Here is a 20,243-nt window from a genome sequence, read left to right as displayed (position 1 = left end):
TTTGCTCCAAAAGACGCATTGGAGCTGATTGTCCAGCTAGGTCTTATTGTCAGGGAAACACGGTATTATAATTTACAAAGTGATCTCCCCATAAATCTAGTACCTACCTGGCAACATACATAGTTATTACCGTATTGGCTATATTCCCTATGTTTTAGCTTACATCCCCATGACTTTTTTGCAACTACCAATTTGTATGTCTTAATTCCTTCACCTTTCCAACCAGATCCCAACTCCCCACCGATCTGGCAGCCATCAGTTTGTTCTCTGTATCTGTTTTGTTCTCTGAGTCTGTTTCTGTTTTGTTTGTTCATTAATTTTGTTCTCAAGAGTCCACATATAAGTGAAATCATATAGTATTTGTCTTTCTCTGCCTGACTTATAAAATATTTCTTATTATATATATTTTCATTAATCCACAATCTGTACAATTGCTTTTGAATGGATTGCCAATTTTGACATTACCATTTATTAAATAAACAATCCCTTTTCCATCTATAAAAATTCTGACGGGCTGAACAAGTAAATTTCTATGCACATATAGTATTGCAGAGATTACAAAGAATAAACTAGATTTTTAATATTTAATCCAATAAACTCCTATAAAGCTATTTTTTATGAAAAATGGTATGCCAAGTAGTTAATAAATTTGACAAAATACCATGTAAATCAGAACTACTTGACTTTACCAGAATTGGAACATTCAAGTAAAACACATACACCAGTACATAATACAATACTTAATATGTCAAGCCTTGAAATTAAAAGTTATAAAATGAAAAATATTAAAAATTAAAATGCTGGTTCAAATTCCTTAAAAATTATTATTTTTCACTATTCCACAAAAGTTAGACTCCAGGAAATGTTGAAAAAAATTGAGAGTTTTAAAATAGACTGCCATATACTAAAGATTACTGGCATATACTGCCTTACTAATGACTATTAATAGATCCTATGGCTTTTTTATTTTCCACATAACTTTTAAATGTTCTCTCTCACATTTTTGAACTAGAGTTTATAGCTCTAAATAAACTAGGAAGATAACTTACATAAATGATTTTATGATATCATTTCCTATTCCCTCATTAAATAAGACTGACATTATATCAAGTTAAGCTATTCTACCAACCCACTTATGTAAAATTTACCAAAATCAACCTTTTAAATAAAACGAAAACAAGACACTGTCACAGGTTAACTTTCCTGGGCTGCTTTTTATCGTGGAGAATAAAGATGTATACTTTAGGTTTTAGCTTCCAGTCCTGGCCCTATTAAGTTGATCTAATACCTTCCCTTAAGATTCAGCCATAAAACGAGGAAGCAGGGCTATATCCTTATGGTGTACTTTCAACTCAGAATTGTATTTCAAGCTTGTTTAGAATACTTGCTTCCAGAAAACAAGATGGGTAGAGGAAAAAAATACGTTGTTAAAATTATAGAACTGTATATATTTATGACAGCATTTTCACTAAAATTATATTATTTGCTACTCTTCAAGACTTTGTTTATTTTCTTGCAAACACATAGTTTATATTATGAAAAGATAATGATACTGTATATCCCAATATAAAAACTTAGTTGAAAATATAAAAAGATTCTTCCAAGTTCTGATGGATTTGTACTGATCCTTTGCCTCCCACCCTTGAAATGTTTTTATCTCTGCAATTTAAGAGCTAAGAAGCTCTGGAGGGAAAATGAGCAAGGAGTTGCACAGTTATTTTGTCAGATCCTAGTGATTAAATATTTATAGAGGAATAAGTGTTCTCAAAACCAACCATATTTGGAAGAGACTAGAGACAAAAAGATAAAAGTGCTAGGTAAGTTTTTCTTCTTTGAGAGAACAGAAAAAATGCACCATGAATATTCAACATTTTATTTTTTTATTATACTTCAATTTGTGTGGTTAAACAAGTCATAGCGAGGTATTTTTCAGTAAGCTGAATGTCTTCTCCTTTGGGTATTTTATTAACTGAGGGTTTTTTTCCTGGTATGCAGATATGTGCTTATGTAGTTTCACTAAAAGTTAATAGAAATGCTAGAACCAAGTATTTATGTTTATGAAGCTATTGAAGACCATCTACACATTTTCAGTGCCTTCCTAAACACATATTACTCTTCTGAAATTTAGTATCTGTGTTTCATATCATAATATATTGATTTATTTTCCTCACCAGACTAAAGTTAAAGCCAAGGAAAGCAAAAACTATATTACTTCATAGATGGTCACTATTTGAGCTGAACCTTCCTGCTATTTAACGTCAAAGTAGTGGTTCTGAGCTTTCAAATGTTTACATATTACCCAGTCATGTGTGACTTTGATATTGGATTGTTTGAAACTCATTCACTGGCATTTCGATTTGAACTTCTATATAATCTGAGCTAGAAGTATCTGCTTTGCCTTCAACAACTGAACTCCATTTGAACGTCATTAGCAGAATCTTTTTTTTTCTAAAACTATTTTATAAAAATAGCCACTAGAGTCTCTGATTTGTGCCCCAGTTTCCATAACGACATACTTAGTTGTATCTTTAAGAAGCTGTTTTACTGTGTTTACTACAGAAGGAGTCAGAAAAGGCTGGTTAGGGAAGTTGCAGTGTCCTTCTTCACATCTAGAAGCCACAGCCAGAATCAAATAATCAAACAAGTTTATGCTTTTGCTCACCACTTTTTTCTAGCCCAAGCTCAGAAACCTCTTGGTTTCTATTGCCTTACAAAAGTCATTCTGATAATCCAACTTAACAGAAGACAAATTTGTACCTAATTGAGCCGAATACTCAACTAGGAGCTATGACATTTGTGTGAAAATCAATGACATTAATATGTAATATTTGCTTACATGTGTCAGGCACTATGGTAATAACAGCTAATTTTCACAAAAAGATTTAAGTTAGGTACTGATATTCTGCTTGTGTCCTGATATAGAAACCAAAGTTTTGGACAGATTAAGTACAATGGCCAATATCCTCCAGCAGAGCCAAAGTCAAAGGAATTATTACAGAATACCAGTTCATTAAAGAAGTTTGAGACCTTAGTGTGCATAAAGAACTTTCTCCCACTGTCTTTCAACCTTCTTCTAGGGGCTAGTTCTTTCCCTGCCCCTAGATAAAACCTCAGGCAGCATCCACAGCTTTCTAATTCCCTTTAAGCAAAAGGAGAATTTTATTTCACTAATGCCCACTTCATGCAAAAGTCAAAACCTCTAAATTCCCAGAGAGGTAAAACATCTGCTTTTCCCACCTTGAGCCCGTATCAGGCTAAGAAACCTGTAGTGGTCATGGGATTAGGGCCTTTTTCTCCTCCCCCCTGCCCCTTTACTAGATTGTGTGACTCAATACAGGTCAGATGGTGGCAGGGGGAAGGAGGCAGGTGCCATTATCATATGGAGTCAGAGTCCTCTGGGTGACAGGACAACTCCTGATTGAAGGGAGAAGGAGCACATTTGCCAATTTCTCAACAGTTCATCCACTATGAATAATGGACTTCCTCTGACATGGAACCGTCTTCTCTCTGCTAGTGGCTTCCACTCACTTCCCTAAGTTTCCACAGGTCAACCTTTGGTCCCCTGGGGTAGAGAAACTTTCAAAGTGGCTTTAGGTCCACTCCTTCCCAAGAATTAGTAAAACATACACATCCTTGCCTAGCACAGATGTCACTGAAGTTTCCTCCCAACGCAGCTTTCTAGCTCTCTGTGCTCAGGCAGGGGCATCTCAGTGTCTCATCTTTCCAGGCATAATTAGTAATGTCCAAAACACCAAGAAACATTATCAGACACTATGAATGGACACTTTGAAGCTTCTCCACTTGATTTCAGCAGAGGGGAAAACAACCCCCCTTCATAAAGCATCCTCTTCCATTCCTCCATGGGAAAGGGATTTGGCCTGAACAAGCTTTCTCCAGATTTCACCATCATCATCAAAGCTCTAGCTACCCCTGATATGTCCTCATAGTAATGGATAAGCTCAGAAATGAAACGAGATTTTTACTATCTCCCTTCCAAGTTCCATGCAGGTGGTGTAGAGATGACTGGGGATGTGCCCAACAAAATTCGCACAGTTCCTGCATTCCGTAGTTCAAATTCTCCAATTTTAACACCCTGTTATGATATCGTAGAAAGAGGTTAAAGAGAAAGGAGAATTGTCCCAACTGTAACCTTGGAACTAGCTGATGAATAGGTTTATAGAATCAAATCTGCACAGACTATCCATCCAACCTAAGCAATCCCAAATATCACCTCATCAAGGGCTGAGAAGTTTTGACTCAAATTATTAATCTCCACCAGAAAAAGGGGTAGCAAATCTCCAATCTTTCAAAATCTCATGGACAGAAATATTCATAATCTAATCAGAGAAAATTTAATATTTTGCTCACTTTCATATATATTTACATAGATGTATATACATATACACTATAGCAATCCATATAAATAAAATGTGAGATATTTTATCAATAGTAGGCCATGGTTATAAGTTATCTGAAGTACTCAACAAAATAATAAAAATTCATCACAGATACCAAAGATTCCAGGAAATTCCAGTGAAATCAGGGAAAACAAGGCACGTCATAATGCTAAGAAGGGGCTCAGAATGAGCCAATTTAAATGGAGGAACTTAGCCAGATTGACTGAGACACAGGCAAACCAGATTAGAAATTAAAGGCTTATAATGTTATTTTTCTGTAGCCCAATAAGACTTTAAAAGTATTCATTCTTAAAAGTCTGGGCACACACACACACACACACACACACACACACACACACACACACACTGAATTTAACGTGTGGCATGCCATACTCATGTTTCGACACAAAAATATTTCACCTAAACAACATTTCAAATACAACTCAAGGTAACGTATTCACCACCCCATCCTGTTTAAAACTATATTTTACTACATTTGTGCTTCAGAAGAAAAAAATATGACTGAAGAAAAAATGTCGGCAGAAAAATCAAATATTCAGTAATGTATAAAGTTAGATAACTTACCCAGCCTCTAATCTAGAAGGATTCAAGGATTTCCTGATAAGGAGGAAAGAGTAAAACATGATCAGAATCACCTAAGAAATACCTTACCCCATCTCCACCTGGTCTACCTCAAGCCATTGGGGTGGGAAAGCAGATACAGTGTGAAAAATAGCTATATATTAATAGTGTATTCCCACTAATCAAACCATTGACTATCATTTAAGGTTGATGAAATTGATCTCCAAGTGTTAAGTGACTTGTTTTAGACCACACAATTAGTGAGCAAAGCTCCAACAAAAATCTTCAGATTCCTTTTACTCTAGCTTACATAAAACTGAAGTTGTATTAAAGTAGTTTAGTTTACAAGTTAGGCATTAAATTTGTTTTATATTACAGAAAAGCATCCTTCTCTCCCTTCACAACCACCCCCCGTCCCCCCCAAAAGGATCTCCTTACAAATACGTTACATTCACAGAACTGTTTGAGAGTGTTTTTGTGTGTGTGTGTGTGTTTTTTTTTTGTAAGATATGCACAGGGACAGGATTTTAACACAATTAGCAAACTTAACCTTAACTATCTTTTCGTATTAAAAATCAATGTTATCTCTAGATGTTAGGCAAGAAAGAGATAATGAAAACTTATTTTTAAATTTTTGAAAAGACTTATCCTACCATTTTTGTTAACCAGCCCTGTTTCAGCTGAATTGAATGATTCCATTAACTAAGTCTGCTTGTCTCATGAGAACCTACGTTTTACTCTCAATGGACTTCGATTTTTCACTAAGTCTAACTTCAGTTCATATTTATTCAACATGATAAAAGAGGACAGCTTGGAAGGATGAAATTATACCATGGACCCGCTAATTTAAAATATTTACTGTTTCTATGGGGTCAAATCTCCCCATTTTCCCCACAGCCCACTTCACACACCCACCCCTAAAAAATAAGTGGAGAGGGAACTATTTTGGAACTTCCAGTTCTCGGGGTGATGTCTAACTAAGCAAAAAAAACTTGCAAGCAACAGTGCTGACTGTGGATTCTTGCCTTAGAAACAGGCAGAGAGCTGAGGTCCTGCAGGGCGCAGGGGTGCGGTTGCCCTCTCCCATCCTGCACCAGCCTGCTCTGGCACAAGTGGGGTTTGCCCTGTGCCCCAGGTGCACCCTGGCGCTCCCTGCAGAACCCTAGGAAAGGACGTGTGAGACAGAGATACTCACTGTGGGGACAGAGCCAGAAGTGCAGCTTCCAGGAGCTGGGCCGCACATGAAAAGGTGCTGGCTCAGGTAGTAAATGGCCATCAACTGTGATTGGATGGCCATCAGCTGTGGCTAGTTGGCCGTCAGCTGTAACCAATGAGCCATTGGGCACTAATATAACTGCTGTGGCTACGCTAGCAGCAAATGAGGGCTAGCAAGAAGATGGTGGCTGAGCTAGCAAGGGCAGATTGCAGCTAGCCAGTGAGGTTGGTTAGCAGAGAGAAGTGGACGGCAGGTTGCGGATAGTGTGGCTCCTGCTTCCTATGTCTCCAACCCAACCGCCAGCAAGACTATAGTGGTATGATTCCCCTATCTATGGCTCCACTGGTGTTCCTTTTCGGCCTCACCATATCCTGCGTTCTTATGTGGGAAGTGGGACTAGAGACCTCACGTGATTCCCTGCATGACACTCACTCAGCCTGAGACGGAGAGGGAGGCAGAAACTTGCTAGTTCCTGGAGACAAGCAGGCTCGGCGCTCAGACAGGCAGTTCCCTCCGAGGGCACCTCTGGTTGAGCCTCCTACCTCTGGCTCTAGACCCCTGCACTTCGCCCACCCAACAAATGCCGGGTCCGGTGCTGCGCTGCCTCAGCCACCTGTTCCAGCCCCAATGAGCCTGCGCACCTCCACCTCTCCGCGAGGCTTCTTCATTCCTTCCCGGGATGGAGGACCTACCGCAGCCCTGGCCTCAGCAGGCCCCAGCACCTTTCCTGGCCAAGCTCGTCAGAGCCCCAAGATTCACGTCCCCTTGCAGGGGTCCCACAAGGGCCTCTGGTCAATGCTCGTCACCCAAACTCGATGCCCCAGAGCCCTAGCCCGTCATGGAACCAAGGTCCATTATACCTTCTAAGGCTGAGTTAAGAGACCAGCACATACTTTCCCACTTAAAATTGACTGAGTCAAACTTTTCACATCCTTCCCAACAGCTTTTTGCCTCGACCCTCTCTCCCCCACCTACACCCCAAAATAAACTACATAGAACAATAACGAAGGATACCACTGTATTCTTATCTCATTCTCTTATCTTTTTGAATTTTGTTCTTATTCTATTTTTCCCCTCCATTTCTTTTTCTTCCTAGCCATCCTTAGTGAGACACAAAGGCCAAAGCAACCATCGATGTGATCCCCCAACACCCATGATAGAAAAGCTTTCCGATCTAGTTTATTAAAAGTCTACGTGGGTTGTTTCTCTAACTTTTGAAAGTGTCAGAGGTGAAACTAATGAATGCTGAAAGCATAGCTTTCTTTTACACTTATTTCAATTTGTCTCTATTAAATTTCTCCTTTTCCGTCCACAACCCTCAATAAATAAAATCTTTTCAAGTAATAACAAAATTTTATCATCCATTGAATCTTAGCCAGAGTTTCTCAATCTCAGCACTACTGACATTTTGAGCAGGATAATTCTTGGTTTGTGTGGACTCTCCTGTGCATTGTAGGATTATTGACATCTGTGAACTCTACTGACTAGATACTAGTAGTAACAACCCAAAAGTTGTTACAATGTGAAATACCTCCATATACTACCAAAGGTTCTTTGGAGACTAACCATCTCCTCTTTCCCTGAAGAATGACTGATCTAAACCATTGGAGTACTTAATTCTACAAGTAAATTGGAAAAATCTACTTCTTTACATTATAAGTTATTCCTAGTATGTTTTGAGTGAATGACAAGGAATCACTTAGGGTTTTCCTGGGGCTATCATATATACTTTATCTATATTTTTCAAAACTGAAAGCAAATGGATTGCATGGTTATTTCTTTACTGGCATTTATGTTCTATTTCCTTCCCCTAAATAATAGGGAAACTGAAAAACAGACTCCAGGGGGTGGGGATAAAATTAATTGCCCTGTGTAAGGGAAAATGGATGGATACACTATAAGAGGATTATAGTATATAGGAAAATGCATTAAAAATTTATAGGGTAAATCTGTTAAAAATGAGAAAAAAATACAACACACTGTCTTTGACAAGTTTTCAGACCTAACTTCAGCTACAAAACCTATTTAATGAAAAGATGAGATATAGTAAATTAAAATACATATAATGTATTTTCTGATAAAAGGTCTAATGCCAGTTTCCTGGTCATGGAGGAAAAACTGCACTAAAATAATTATGTTAAATGTATTCATGTAATTTCTAAGAGATCTGTAGCAATGAAAAGCGTTGTCCATGTGAAACAAAGTTACTAAATAGCTAAAATAAAGGCATTCAATAAAGATTACAGCATTATCCGCATTAACTGGATTCTGTTTAGAGCTCTGGTTTTGACTCACCTCCAAGGATATCCCACAAAAACGCTCACGCTCACGCAGTGACATCACTTTACCATCCATAAATTCTTTGTGTGTCTTGCACTTTTTAAATTTCAGAGAACTTTCATATCTATTATCTCATTTATTGCTCATGGGTACCTGAAACAAGTGGGGGGAAAATCAGTCTTCCATTTTAGAAAAGGGCAAACTGAAGCTCTGAAACTGTTAATTCCTCCCCAACGACAGTCGGAAAACAAAGCAAGGACTCACACTTGTGTTTGAATCTACTTTCCTTACTTCCAAATTGACTTGTATAACTGGTATGCTTTTCTCTACTTCATTGACCTGGCTGACGCGTGGCAGTTGTTTACGGACTCTCCAAAACACACATTAGTCTCAACACACTTAATAAAAAAACTCTCTATTCCTTGTTGAGACTTGAAGACCCAGAAATTGATCAACGTGAATTCAAGCTTCAGACTAGAGCCAATGTACTCCGTAGCTTTGGGTAACTGTGGAATATCAGTTGTCTCATCACAACCCATACTTTCAAGAGTAAAAGAAGATACATGGAAAGTCTCTCCTGTTGATGGACCTGAAAACTACCTCATCAAGTGTACCCAAGATAATCTTAAGGATATAGAAATTTTCACTTTATTAATTTGAATCTACTAGATTTTTTAAGTAGCCCTTTCATTGAATTGTTTGTTTGTTTGTTTGTTTGTTTATTTCAATTACAGTTGACATTCAATATTTTATATTAGTTTCGGGTATACAGCATAGTGGTTAGACATTTAAATAATACCTAAGTATCAAATATAAAAATTAATTCAAAATAGATCACAAAACTAAATGTAAAATGTAAAACTATAAAATATCTAGAATAAAACAGTAGAAAACCTCTGTGACCATAGTTAATCAAAGATTTCTTAAGTATAACACCAAAAGCATAATCCACAAAAGAAAAAAGATAAATTGGACTTCATGAAATTAGGAAATTTTACTTTTTAAGACACTGTACCATCAGTGAAAAGGCATACACCAGATGGGAGAAAATATTTGAAAAATGTATATCTAATAAAGCATTTGTATCTAGAATATATAAAGAACCGTTAAAACTCAATGATATGGCAAGTAAGCACATGGAAAGACATTCAACATCATTAGTCATTAGGGAAATGCAATTAAAACCACAATGGAAATTACTAAACATGTATTAGAAGAGTGGCAATTAAAAGACTGACAAGGGACAAGTATTGGTGAGAATGTAAGACTCTTGCACAAAACTAATGAGATTGTAAAACGGCACATCTATTTTGTAAAACAGTTTGACACTTTCTTTAAAAAGTAAACATTCACCTACTATATGACTCAGGGATTCTTCACCTAGGTAGTTACACGAGAGAAATGAATGATATGTCCACACAAAGACATACATGATTGCTCGTAATAACTTTGTTTATAATAGACAAAACTGGAAATGACCTAAATGTCCATTAACAGATGTATTGAAACAAATTCTACACAGTGGACTACTACTCACCAATAAAAGGAGCTGTTGATACATGCTACAACATGGATGAATTTCAAAATAATTATGCTGCATGAAAGAAAGACAATACTTAATGTATACTATATAATTCAGTTTATAGAAAATCCTAGAAATTGCAAACTAATCTATAGTGATAGAACACAAATCTGCGGTATAGATAGGGAAGGAGAGATTATCAAGAGGCACAAGGAAACTTGGGCGGATGGATATGTTCATTATCTTGATGGTTCCATAGGGAAGTATTCATAAGTCAAACTCATCAAACCATACACTTTAAATATGTACAGTTTGTGTTAGGCGAATTATACCACAATAAAGTTGTAAAAAATAAAAGAAAGAATGAAACCGAGAGGAGCTTTGTATGGAACAATGGTGACTGACAATACGCCAGGTACTGGGAAAAGTGAGTTTAATTAATTCATCCATCTGCATCTAAGTTCCTCTAAAACTGTTTTAAATGAACAATCATATCTGACAAGAAGATCTGCTCAATGCTCTCAGTTATGGCTGCTCAGAACCAGAGATACTCTAGCCTACCAGTCATTCAACGCTAGCTAACCTTACTATGGTTATCAGAGAAATCTTACTATGGTTGTATCAAATTAGCCTTTGATATGCAAGCATTAAAACTACTAACTTAAAAAAAAAGGAAGAAGAAATCATTGGTGTCATGAAGAGCTAAAGTTTAAAGAAGACTTTAATAGTGTTTTAAGAACAAGACGTGGGTTAGGCAAATTGGGATTTTGATAGTTTATCTACCGTAAACAAGTTGAATGATGCTGCCAAATTTCATCTATGCTCCAGTCCTTCTGTCCCCTTATTATCTACTTCAAAGGATTTTTAAACCAATAAGTAAGATATCAAGGTAGTTTTAATCCTCTTTGGAGTTAAAAAAGAAAAGTCATGTCTTACTCCAGGCCCCTGTTGAATTACCCATTATAAAATCATGTCTAAAGGAACCATATTGCTTTAAGGATATTCACATACACACGGACTTGCACACACAAATACACACACACACCACATTATATTCAGACACAGACATCTTTAATGAGTGTACCATTTGGGGAGATTCTCCTAATACTCTTAGTAGGATGAGAATTTTGGAAAATAGAAAATTTGTGAACAATGATCATCTATTTCCATCACTTTCATCAAATTCTAAGTTAAATATGACATTAAGGATATTCGAGCCTAGAAGGAAACACTGTAAAAGAAAGTGGCAACTGAATTACCCTGCACATATTGAAGCATGTACATCCTGTGCCTCTAAGGAATGAAAAGAGGAAATATAGCTCAATTTACGGTCATACTCAAAATTTCTCAGGAAAAGCTCTTCAGAGACCCTTTCTTAGAAAGAAAAGGTTATCAATTTCAAGGCAATATTGAATCTGGGTCAAACAGAAAAATGTCACTATTCCATAGCAGAATATCCTCCTAGAATGTTGTCAGTGATCATAGAAAGCCTAAACTCTATACCAAGAAGCAAAAAACTATCTTGCAGACTGTGGAGCATGCCTGCCTAGTTTTCTTCCCGAAGTGAAACACTGATGTATCGCTCTCACTCTGATACTTCATAAATTCTAGAGGTTCAAAGAGAATTACTTTTCATTTCAATTTGCTGTTAACTCTATATGCAACTTGACTGAAATTTCAGGCTTCTATATCTCTCGCTTTTTATAAAACTGCAAAAGTCTGTCTATGAAATTAATACAAATTGTAAGCTATTTTCCACAATGTGGAAATTATATTAAGCTTATAAAAAGAGGAATTATGTCAATAACATTTAAAAGAGGTAGCCAAAGAGATATGACTTTTCAGGTGAGAAATACTAAAATGATATATTTTCAATATTTGTTTCATTGGAGGCTGTTTGAAATTTGTAGCTTGATGTAATTATCTTGAGTCACTGCAGTCTTACACTGATTGGCATGTCAAAAGCTCTGTGATAAAAGCCTTGTATGGTTTTCACTGAAGATTGTAAAGGGACGTACTTTTCAAAGATGAGATCATGCAGTCACACTGGGCATTATATTATGTGGCATTATAGCATCAGTTTATGAAGTATCATGTGAAAAATACCATGCCTTTAGGTAGCAGTAATCCAAGTTTTCCTATACACAGTATTAAATATAAGTGAGTTTTACTGAGCAGTAATCCTAATTATCTGTTTTTCATTCTGCAAGGAAAAATAATGGTTTATTCTTCAACAGGCCTTCTAAATTTACAGTTAGCTGACTGAAGTACATGCTAATGGAAATAAAACTGCAGCCCTGGGACATTCTAAAACATGACACATGAGGTTGCCAAGGTAACCCACCAGGAGGCTGTCTTGGCATCTTCTGGAATAAAAGGAAAGAAAACATTATAGTGAACAGACGGGGGATGGGATCTTCTGGGCCCAGTTATATAATAAAAGTGTTGCAAAAACTGCAGCTCCATGAAATTGGTTCCAAACAAAAAAAGGAACAAGGTATTTTTCACATTTCTAATGTTTAAATTGGGCAGGATTTATGATTCATTCACAAGAGTGGAATTTAAAACATTTTTTTAAAAACATGATTTAAATGTAATAATCTTTTTAAAGACACTCTGTGATAACATTTATCAATTTTTATACTCACAAAAAAAATTCAACAGGAGTATACAGCTAATATTCAAGGTGTAAAAGGGATACTAACTTTGTAATATTTTGCTATTTTTGGCAGGTCTTGGGAACAGAGCAGAACTTGCCTAAAAACATATTCTTAAGCTACAACATCCCAAGAGAACAATAAAAGAATAGGTGACACTCAGAATCATTTCACTTTAGCTCATTGTAATATTACATCTATTCCTCGCATTCTTTTAGAATTACAAAGTGGTCCTTTGATTTAGGAGTTGTTTCTTTCCATTTCACAATGCTGCTGTTTCTACTGAACACACACAGAAAGCTTTAGTTCCCTCTCTTTGAAAAGCTGATTCTCTCTAACATAAGGTTATTCTATAAATAGTCAGTGAATCTCCTTGGCCTGTCCTTAGGCTTTTCTCATTTCCCCTCCGTCCCTGAGGGTTGAATAAGAACTCTCTGAGCTGATGAAGGACAAACATGATGATAGGCTACTTTGGTGTGGTGTGTGACAGCTCTTATGGGTGACACAGCTGAGTTGCATTTACAAATTCTACATACATAAAAGCAAAAAGTTCCAATAAAAAGAGGAGAATTTAAAAAAAAAAATTATTTTAGATGTTTATAAACTTAGGAACTGCTTTTTTTCTTTACATAAAAACACAGAATTTGTGTCATTTGGAACATTGCCTGTAAAAAGGCAAAAAAAATTGGAATTGGAATCTTTGTGTGTCCTGGACAGCAGTAATCCAGTCAACTCAATTTTTTAAAAATCAAAGCTGATTATTTTATACTGTATATTTATTCATAATAATCAGTTATTTTGCTGTTTCGATGCAGTGACGATATTAAGGCACAACCTTCCTTTTAAGAGATTACTTTCATTTCAATACTTAAACAGCTACAAACCTCCATCACAACTTTTCAATCTTTTAATGTTTCTCATCACCTATAGACTAGGAGTTTCCTTATTGTAATTCACAGAGCCCTTCTCAATGAAGCCTCTAGATTTCAGCTTATACAGGGTAGGCTCCAGCCCCAAGAAATTTGCATTCTCTTTGAACATATGGGGACATTTATTTTTCTCTTTCTACGGTATGTCTACTTCCCTGGAAATCCGCTTCAACCAAGCTCACATGCCCCATATTCTGTGAAATGGTGCACTCTCCTCTTCTCCCCCAAGGAAAGTGTTGTTTTTGTGTGTGTGTGTGTGTTTTTGTTGTGTGTTTTTTGTTTTTTTTTTGCCCTTATTGCACTTTGTATTTATCTATGCAATATGTTTCACATCATGATGTGATTTAGAGCTCTAGCTTATGTGTGTGATATGCTTCTTGAAAACAGAGATATGTCTTGTTCACCATGGATCACGGGTGCCCACAAATTCTCCAGCACACAGTGGGCAATCAAAAAATGTTTGCTGAATATTGAATAAACTTCTTCAATGATAGTGTGAAGAAGTGCCAGGGTAAGCAATGGATCCACAACTAGTTGATTCCTGAACTTTCAGTGAGGTAGTAAAGTAGGTCTCAGGTCGAACCAAGGTATTGCAGGTGATTGTGACACCAGAGTTTGGGAAGTGTGACATACAATTTTAAAGAGTATTTCACATGCACTACAAGTTTTCTAACATAGGAAAAAAAAATGGTTGAATGGAGGAATAACCTGAAACTGGAGATACTTTCCGTTCAATGAACTAACTCATGTTGAGAAAATATAGTGTAATACACTATAAATCCTTACCATTGATTCTAAAATCTAATCTGTCTACACTTTTATTTTTAAAAACTGGTGTCTCTACCATTTTGAGGAGCAAGTTACAAGGCCATAAACTCGTAATCTCAATTAGGTAGCATGTTCTATCTTCTCAGGGTCAGAAGAACATCCATAATATCATCCTTTTAGCATTCAGACATGTCAGACCAAGCATCCCTATAGTCTCGCAGTGAGAGTCTTAGGATTCTTTCTTTGTATATGAGAGAAATGAGAGAAGAGTTTTAAAAATTAGTGTCAAGTAGGAAAAAAACTACTTCAGGGCTCATATCATGCAGCAAAGTCTCTGTTGCTTGGGAAATAAACACTGGGCAGCAATAAGTTACCACAATTATTGGCTATATTTCAAATTCTGAAATAAGTTCATTAAATCAAGCTATTGGAAGAGTCAGGAAATAGGTGCTTATATATTTTAGCTGATCTGGTCCTAAAATTACTCATTTTGCTACTATGTTCCAAGGGTCCCTAAGGAAATGCTAAGTGGGCTTGCCTCTAGTCTCCTCTCCCTACTTTGTTTTAGGGATTATAACTGGTCTCTCAACCGTACACACAGTATATGATGTTGAGCTCTGTATACTCGTAGTCACCGTCTATACCAATTTCTCAGTAAGAATGAGCTAATACATAGAAACCTGTGATACCCACTCCATCTCACGTTTCAGTACCAGGTCTCAAATAGGGAAGGAACATCTCTCCCTGAATCACACCTTCCCTGTTGGTTTCTGATGTCCTGTCTTGCCCTAACTCTTTTTATCACCTTCAGATGCTAAACAGCACAACTTGTACACTCCCATCCCAATCCCAATCACTGACCAGAATTCTTTCATGGTGGGCAGATCACTGGACCAGGATGCCACCAAATTTCAAATTGTGCCAGCTAGACTTCTCATGTTGCTGAACCCAAGTGAAGCATAGGGCTCTATCATCTATCCACAATCACCATATCCATGACTGTTCTCTCTAAGCCATTCAGATGATACGCAGATAATTATTTACCACAAGATCCAGCTCTGTAGCTGTCATATCCCTGGCCCCAACAAACTGGATTATTACTTTCTCCACTTTTCATCAGTCTGAAATGGTAGGGCTTCAGCATATGTTACTACTAAGTTCGCAAGTGCTAGGATATGATTGGGTCCTGATGAACTCATGAGTTCACTGGGAAAATAATGCATTATCTGTTACTGAGAGCCCCAAAGTCCTAACTCTTGTTGGGAAATAAACAGTCACATTATTTAAGTACAGAATCACTTCATTTTAAAGGCAGTTTTTGCCTGTACATTAAAAACGTTCATTCTACGCTCCTTTAGAAATTCATAGATTATTTACCAAAAAAATGTACCGTAGAGAAGAGTTTCTCCTCAGAGGGGAAGAAGCATCCTTTCTAAAGGAAAACACACCTAGAAATTAATAGAATATAAAATAAGAATTGGTCCAATTTTGGTTGATTTTGGTTGGTTATTGTTGTTTTGCACTTTTTAAAAACTTTATTTATAACTTTCTCATATGAGTTTTTCAATTGAGCTGGTTGGTTGAAGTAAGTTGTAATATTGTAATATTATCCGACTAAATTGGAAACAAGAACAACCGAGAGAAGAGAAATGGAAGAAACAGGAGACAAGAAACTATGTCATAATTAAAAATAAATTTTTCCTGACAACTTTCTCCAAGAGGCTTTAAAATCTGAAAAATAAGAGAGCCTAGAGTCAGAGGACATGCAGATTCTCAAAAGGATGATATTTCTCTATTTTATAGATTTCAGGAAATCATGGGAGAAAAGCAGCTCTGATAAAAGCAGACAGAGCAACTTTATTTGCTTTCCTTCCTCGCTCTACTTCTATGGTCCTCTGAAGGCTAATAATGCAAAATGCTGTAACCTCCCCGTCTGCTTTGCTTCTAGAGCAATAACACTAAAGGATAAGTGTGCATAGAAATGAATCCTATGGAACATCAATTTCCATTTGTAAACTTCACTAGAATTTGACAATTATTCCAGTAATTAGTTGAAGATACGGAAAAAGATCTTTAGCAACTTTGCCTGAGTGAAGATTAAGAATTAAAACCAATGATGTAAAGGAACAAGACAAACAAATAAAGAAACAAAAATTCATAGACACAGACAATAGTATAGTGGATACCAGAGGGTAAAGGAGGAGGGGGGTGGTAGATGAGGGTAAAAGGGATCAAATATATGGTGATGGAAGGAGAACTGACTCTGGGTGGTGAACACACAATGTGATACATAGATGATGTAATACAGAATTGCACACCTGAAACTTAGTAACTTTACTAACCATTGTCACCCCAATAAACTTTAATTTAAAAAAAAATTGCTGTAAAGTTTTGGTATCATAACTAAATTATTTCTCCATAGTAGCTACATAAATATATTTCTAAGTGTTCATTTAGTGACAAAAATATTAGCAAAAGAAAAATTAAGTATCTTTAGTTCCTAATTAAAAAGCAATGTAAAACTTGCTACCAAATGTGATACTAAGGAGAAATATAAAAGTGTGTGTGTTCATTAGTAGTAGTAGTAATAGTAGTAGTGCCGTGTTTCCCTGAAAATAAGACCTAGCCGGACAATCACCTCTAATGCGTCTTTTGGAGCAAAAATTAATGTAAGACCTGGTATTATATATTATATTATATTATATTATATTATATTATTATATTATATTATATTATATTATTATATTATATTATTACATTTATCATATTATATTATACCGGGTCCTATAGCAAAATAAGACTGGGTCTTATATTAATTTTGGCTCCAAAAGAGGCATTAGAGCTGATTGTCTGACTAGGTCTTATTTGGGGGGAAACACAGTAGTAGTAGTGAGGCAGTGATTACAGTTACTGATATCATGCCCCAAATAGAATTTGGTGAAAAAAAACCCTCAAAAGCAAATATCAAACTTATATATTGAACCTTATTAATAAAGGATCATTTTAACTACTATTTACAAAGCAGTGTGTGCCACTCACTGTGCTAAGCATTGTAATTATAGTATTGCATTCAATCCTCATAAAATCCTGTGAGGTAGACACTGCAAGGGAAAAATTAATAGCTATATCTGTGCTTTTTTTTTTCTTCTCTAGTTTTAGGAATGCCAGAGGATTTGACCCTTGGTCAACTCTCCTAGCAATATATTTCACAAAATTTATAGAAAAATAGGATACCAGATAGAAGATAAATGATAATCCAGCCAAGAACTATGTATTGGACCAAACATTTGCTTTATTGTCCACAGTAAGTGATAAATTATCTATATTGATAAGAAGCAACTTTTCTGAATTTGGGGGGTAATTATGAGCACCTGAAGTGACTCTGTGTCTAATTAAACAGCTAAAGGGATCTCAGCACTGACTACTTCTCTAAGCCTGGGTTGTCCAGCACCTTATGATCACACTTTCTCAAGTATGACGGCCTGGGACATCTAAAGCAGTGCATGTCAACTCATCATGGAGACTACATAGCCTCTGCTATGATGTTGCTGTGTGTGCTGTGCTATTTCCTTCCTGTCCTTCATTAAAGCTAAAAAGTTTGGTGCTGGATAAAAGAGACTGTGTCCCACGAGCTTGATGGCCAATCCAAACCATAGACCATTACTGCTAGTATGACAGAGAGGGTTTGTAAAGACTATTTACCATCTCTGTTTGCAAATAAAAAATGTAGGTTGAGAGATTAAGTTGTGGTAAGTGGCCAAGCCAACACTGCAATTGTCTGACATCACAGACTGTGCTTTTGAATACTACATATTTTGTCCAGATTGCTTCCTGTTGTCTTACCAAGTCCAATAATGAGACTCTCAATTGTTGGTTACTAATGACTTTATCATATAACTGCAGTTTGATAGTTGATATATAATCTAATTATAGTATCAATGGATGAAACTCATCAGTGCACTGCTGGAAATCTATCTGATATCTACCCCTCAGCTCTTCCTGATTTATTTCCTTCTACTACATATTCAAACTATCACCGAAGTCCCATGTTTTCCTTGAATTTCTCTCCAGGAACACGGGAGAGTATATCAACATTTTTTCCAAATTTATTTACATTGGTATCTATAACTATTTTCCTGATTTCTTCCAAAATGCAGCAATACCCCAGATTATTAAGTTTCTTTTTTTTACATGAGATAAGCAACACTTTATTGTAAAATAGGCTTTATGTTAGATGCTTTTGCCCAACTATATGCTAATGTAAATGTTCTGAGCACATCTAAGGTAGGCTAGGCTAAACTATGATGTTTGGTTGTTTAAATGCATTTTCAACTTACGATATTTTCCACTTAAACCCATCGAGGAGCATCTGTAATTCCAAAATTGTATTGAATGTTAGTATTAGTTACTTGCCCGAATACTCTTTTATGTGACTATTCTCATCCACGTTATCACAGTCTACAACTACTTTAAAGGTAGGGACCAACTACCTTTGCCAATGTTTTCAGCCAATGTTTTCTTCTGTGTGTCCTGATGTCATAATTGTTTAACAGTGATAAATATTATAATAAGAGATCATTAATACACATATGTGGTATGCAGAGCTTTATTGCATGAATAAATAGACATACTAAATTTAACTTAGATTACTGTTTTTATAGAACACCCAAAGAAAAAGCTGAAATGTATGAACCTGGATTTATGCTAGAGGGTTCCAGGAGGAAGAAATTTCATCTGAGTTGCAATTTTGTATTAGTCTTAGTTGTAGAAAAACTTTATTCCTTTTTGCTATTATTTTTAAAGAAGGGATACATTTTATTACAAAACCTACACAAACTTAATCATTAGAAGAAAAGTTATTTTATTTTCTAGCCTAACCTTAAAATAATAACTGAATCACCTGACTCTGCTTTATATAAAATCGTATAAGAAAATCACTTTTCATTTTTGTGGGTCCAATTTATAACTGGCCTTTGCATTTTTTATGTTAACCTGTTAGGGTTCTTTTACCCTCCAAATTCAGGAAACACAATTATCTCTTTAGCATCGCAATGGATCACATTAGGTTCCTGTAGCATACATAGTCAGTGATGACAGGATACTTTCCAGAGATACTCACAAATACAGAAAATTTTCAAAGGATATACATTATGGATAATAAAGATTTTCTCCTAACAAAATTATTATTTTTATTCTAAAAATATAAGGCAATACAGACTCATTAATGTTATATATTACACTCACTAGTTTATCCAAGAATTCTATTAGCTTACTTAAAATTCTATTGTCTTCCCCTAGTTTTTTTTGCACAATTGTTCTTTTTATATATCTAAGTGAAGATGTATATTTTTACGTTACATATATATGTATGTGTGTATATATGTATATATGTCTGTATCTATAGATATCTATATATAAATATATACATATATATTTAATCTATGGCAATTGTCCTAGTCCAGGTGACTTATCCAACAAACATTTATTTCTCACAGTTCTGGAGGCTCGGAAGTCCAAGAACAAGATGCCAGAAGATTTGGTGTCTAGTGAGAGTCCTCTTCCTAATTCACAGAACGGGTAGGGAAATCTCTGCAGGCACTAACCCCATTCATGACGGCTCCACCCTCATGACGTAATCACTTCTGAAAGGCCCCACCTTTACATACCATCACATTGGGGATTAGGATTCAACATATAAACTTGGAAGTGACACATTTAGTCTGTAGCAGTAAATTATTGAAAGTATAATTATTTTTCAAAATTCCTTTGAAAGGAAGTTTAATACGTTTCAATGCGATCTTCTTATAGGTCTTACAAAGAATCTATTGTAACTCTACTTTCACAGAGAATAAAGTACGACTCAGAGAAGTTAAATTAGTGAATAACACAGCA

General features: G+C 35.9%; 1 protein-coding gene across 3 annotated transcripts in view; it reads right to left on the bottom strand.

Annotated features, from left to right (window-relative positions):
- The window catches only part of LOC148758342 (uncharacterized), a 264,478-nt gene that overhangs the window by 177,363 nt on the left and 66,872 nt on the right, over window positions 1-20,243 (bottom strand). Inside the window, exon 2 of one of the 3 annotated variants that reach the window (XR_016021068.1) lies at window positions 8,493-8,628. The exons of 1 other annotated variant lie outside the window; for it this stretch is intronic. The gene's annotated coding sequence lies outside the window, so the exon portion shown is untranslated. Of the gene's footprint in view, window positions 1-8,492; window positions 8,629-20,243 lie in introns of those variants that run through there. One more of the 3 variants, XR_016021069.1, reaches the window with a different exon arrangement.

Source organism: Rhinolophus sinicus, chromosome 4 (assembly GCF_057876585.1).
Source record: "Rhinolophus sinicus isolate RSI-liver-muscle chromosome 4, RSI-T2T, whole genome shotgun sequence".
In the NCBI taxonomy this organism is placed as follows: Eukaryota; Metazoa; Chordata; class Mammalia; order Chiroptera; family Rhinolophidae; genus Rhinolophus; species Rhinolophus sinicus.
This window is presented reverse-complemented; position numbering and strand designations above follow the sequence as displayed.